The 4,123-nt window shown below is 44.9% G+C and overlaps 1 long non-coding RNA gene across 1 annotated transcript; it reads right to left on the reverse strand.

The window, feature by feature from the left end:
- Positions 1-324: 324 nt before the first annotated feature.
- On the reverse strand, positions 325-651 carry LOC115940270 (uncharacterized). The gene is made up of 2 exons (XR_014141892.1): positions 467-651; positions 325-382 (listed from the first exon to the last, which is right to left on the reverse strand). It is a non-coding gene; the product is annotated as an uncharacterized LOC115940270 (long non-coding RNA).
- Positions 652-4,123: the final 3,472 nt, after the last annotated feature.

Genomic DNA, 4,123 nt, shown 5'->3' on the forward strand with positions numbered 1-4,123 from the left:
AACCATCTCCTTTCTGACTTGAGTCTCACATTCTATGAAGGACCTGAAGCCCAGGGAGGAGGAATGTGAGGTAAGATGACTTTTCCTCTGACTGGCAGATCCCATTCTTTTCTTTGTCCTGTACTTATGGGTCTAGAACCCCGGCTCTTCCCTCCTCCCTTCTGGAATATTTCTCCTCCATCTATGTGACCTGGACCTTCTGGCCATCTTCACGGCTCTACTCTCCCCAGCCCCCGGGGTTCTCCTCTTACCAGGTCTCCGTGCTGGAGCTCCCGCTGAGATCAGAGGCCGTGGTTAGTCCCAGGCTCAGAGGCTTTTGTCTGCTGTTCCTCTGCCAGGTATGCCAGCGCAGCCTGCGTGCAGCAGGGAAGGGTTCCGAGCCCTAGGAAAGAGGAAAGGGAACCTAGGGCTTGGAAGATGCACTTCTCGTGCACAGTGTGGATGAGACCCACACTCTCCAACTCACCGTTTAAAGCCAGTATCCCTGTAGACACAGGAAGAGCAAGCCTACTTAAAGGAACAAAGAAGAAGTGATAACTTCCTCAAAGAAGTTGTGAGGAAATGATGACTTCCTGATATCCGTTGAGTGCTTCCTTCCCTGAAGCTTTAGTGTTTTGAGCTCCCTTATTTCAGTTCTTTAGGAGAAAACACACCACAAACACACAAGACTCCCCCGGTCCAGTTGCCAATTGCAAGTCCAGCTTGTCACCTGTGCTTCTGACTGCCTGGCTATAAATCTGAGCTTCCCCCAACCCTTTCTTTGTTCCACTACTTTGTTAGAGTGCTCACAGAACTCAAGGAAACACTGATGGTTTATCAGTTCCTTAAGGGATAGGATAAAGGAGACAGATGAAGACCCAGATAAAGAGATACCAAGGGTAAGGTGGGAGGGTCCCTAGTGAAGGAGCTTCTTTCTTCATGGAGTTGGGGTGCATCACCCTCCCAGTGTAGATGATATAGGAAAGATGTTAAGGTTTGAAACCAACAGCCAAGAAAGAATTCTTGAGACACCTTTGGTGCAAAAAGTGGTTTTATGAAAGCACGGGGACGGGACCCGTGGGTAGAAAAAGCTGCCCTGGGTTTGTGAGGTATGGCTGATTATATACTTGCAAATTGGGGGAGGTATGGAAAAGGGAGGTTTCAAAAGGATTTTTGTATGTTAAAGAAGACTCACAGGATACCGGAGGCCTTGCCATTACCTGTTAAGATTGTCTTTCCTTCTAGTAAGGCATTGACAGTAAGATAGTTGGGAACTTCCTGGAGGAAATTACACTTTGCCCCCTTCAAGTATCTGTCAATGGACTGCAGATTATAAGGACATTTAATTGTATCTACATTCCCTACTAGAAACTAGACATTGATAGAAACGCTTTGTTCTTGTAAATTGCTAAGACTTTTGTAAACTGAGGGAGACTCAGGTCTTGCAGAATTGTAATCTCTGTAAGTTAACTATTTGTTTTTCCTTTAGGGCAGCCAGAAGTGCCTGAGGAATGTCACATATATCTCATGGGGGGGGGGGGCGGGTGTCAGATTCTGCCTGTCCTCAGCTAGCCTTCTGCTCCCTCATCAACTCTACCTGTTTCAAGGACTAGTCAATGGGCTGTAGGAAGTAAGGAAATTTAACTTTTTCTTTTGCCTCTGTTTCCCACATTACTTGCATCACTATTAGAGATTCAGTCTCAGAAGATAGTGTAGAGGAAGAAGCAATCTTTCTCTTCTCTCCTTCCTTCTCAGCTATGGCCTTTATAACATAAGACAGAAAAACAAACGGAAGTTTATTAGCATGGATATGTCATATATACATGGGAGAAATGAAGGGATTGGTGTGAAATGTGGTGATGTTGGGGTCCAGGAGCAAATGGTCAAGACAGCATTCTTGAGTCATCTTTGGTGCAAAAATGGTGGTTTTATTAATGTACAGGGACAGGACCCGTGGGCAGAAAGAGCGGCACTGGGGTTGTGAGTAGTGGCTGATTCTATTCTTTTAAGTCGGGTTTGGGTTAGGGGTAGCCAAAGTCTCTAAGGAATTTGGAAGCAAGGGTTTTAAGACCTTGAGGGGCTAGCTGCTGTTAAGATGAGGTCATTTACTATTGTCCAGTACAACACGAGTCATGAGACCCTTCAGATGTCTATCGGTGGGGCATAGGCTTGGAGAATTAATGCTAACATATAACCTGGCGGGGGGGGGGAGGTAGAGATAAAGGAAGTTTCCAAAGAGATTTTTATATGTTAAAGGAGACTTACAGGATCCTGGGGGTTGAGGTAATATCAGGCTAAGGTTACCTTTTTCCTCTAGCAAAGTATTAACATTGAGGCAGCTGAGCTCTTAGAAGAAGGTCACTCTGCCTGTCCCAAGTACTTGTCAATGGGCTGCAAGTTGTAAGAAATTTAATGTTCTTTCTACATTTCTTTTGCCTTTGTTCTTCACATCAGGAAAGATCATTCCAAGAGGTGGTGAGACCTTGGGCTAACAGACCATCTTCAGCTAAAACAAAGGAAGAAGAGTGTGGGGAAGGCAGGCTCCAGGAAGTTGGCAAGGAAAGTATAGAAAACAAAGTTTGTTTTGCAGAGTTAAGCCTGTGCCTTCTCCACTGGTAAGAGTTTCTTGTGATTTAGAGTCATCTTTATCTTGTTACTAGACATAGGGAAACACCCTTAGGGATAGAGATTTTCTCTATGATGATAAATGTCCCTTCTTTGTAAATGGGTGATTTATAGGCTGCTTTCAGAGCTTCTCCTCTGTCTTCTGTTTCTCAAAATAATCAGCTCAAAATCATCTTTGTGCCAAAGAGCCATCTTTTCGGGTAGTACATTCTGGTCTCCTATAAGAAAGAGTCTGGTTGGCCTAGCTTGCATCTCATGACCGTCACTTGACTCAGTAGAGGGGATTCGAAACCCTGATGGATAACCCCACCAATACTGCACACAAGCGGGGGGCGGGGGGCATAGTTCCAGAAAGGAAATGAATATGCAGCTATCCACATGGGGGAAAGTGGATGTGGGAAAAAACAAGCAACAACACAAAACTATTATATTAGTTGTGCTTGATCCATTTTCTTTCCATGTGGTTTCAACCACCATCTTTTAACCCTTTAATAAAAGGAACTTCTAGAGTTTTTAGAATGAAGTATTTGTGAAAACTTACTGTGGGAGACCAGAATAGACCACTCTGGAATACAAGTATAAGCAACCAGAATATGCTACCACAAAATATGCCACTACATTTTATTTTTGTTTTATTTGTTTATCTGTTTTTGTTTTCATTGTTTTAGAGAGCGATAGCTTGTGAGAGTATAGGGCAGGTGGCAGAGGGAGAGGGAGAGGGAGAGAGAGAGTCCCAAGCAGGCTCCAAGCTCAGCACAGAGCTGGATGTGGGGTTGGATCTCATGACCCTGAGGTCATGACCTGAGCCGAAATCCAGAGTCGACGTTTAACCGACTGAGCCATCCCGGTGCCCCACGCCCTACATTTTGAAGCAGCTTTTTTTTTTTTTTAAAGATTTTATTTATTTATTTGAGAGAGAATGAGAGAGAGCACATGAGAGGGGGGAGGGTCAGAGGGAGAAGCAGACTCCCCGCCGAGCAGGGAGCCCGATGCGGGACTCGATCCAGGGACTCCAGGATCATGACCCGAGCCGAAGGCAGTCGCCCAACCAACTGAGCCACCCAGGCGCCCTGAAGCAGCTTTTATCAACTGAGAGAAACAATCAGTATTCCTCATCTGCAAATTGATTATTGATACAGAACTCCTGGTTTAACACTAATCTCTTGTGAGTTTGGTTACTATAGGTCATCCTCTCCCCAGTGTCTGCTCATCCCCAGGTGCACTGGAAAATTGCAAAGCTGAGGAGCTGCTCTTGGAACATGATGACCAACCAAGATTCCTTGGCTACTCATTGGGCCCAGACATCTAGGACTAGGAATGCAGCCACCTAGCTGAAACTGTTATGACCTTGGTCTTTTCTCCAATTGTTTCAAGACTAGAGTCATTCAACAATGCGGGATGCTAAAGAACATAAGGTACTTTAATGTTTCACATTTCTCCTCCCCATACCTGTTCGAGGAAAACTGATATGAAGTGAAGGTTTATCTTTCTCTGTATCTCTCGTCCTCATTTAGCAAAC

This window comes from Leptonychotes weddellii, unplaced genomic scaffold (assembly GCF_054177405.1).
Source record: "Leptonychotes weddellii isolate Sample4059 unplaced genomic scaffold, ASM5417740v2 HiC_scaffold_17608, whole genome shotgun sequence".
Lineage (NCBI taxonomy): Eukaryota > Metazoa > Chordata > Mammalia > Carnivora > Phocidae > Leptonychotes > Leptonychotes weddellii.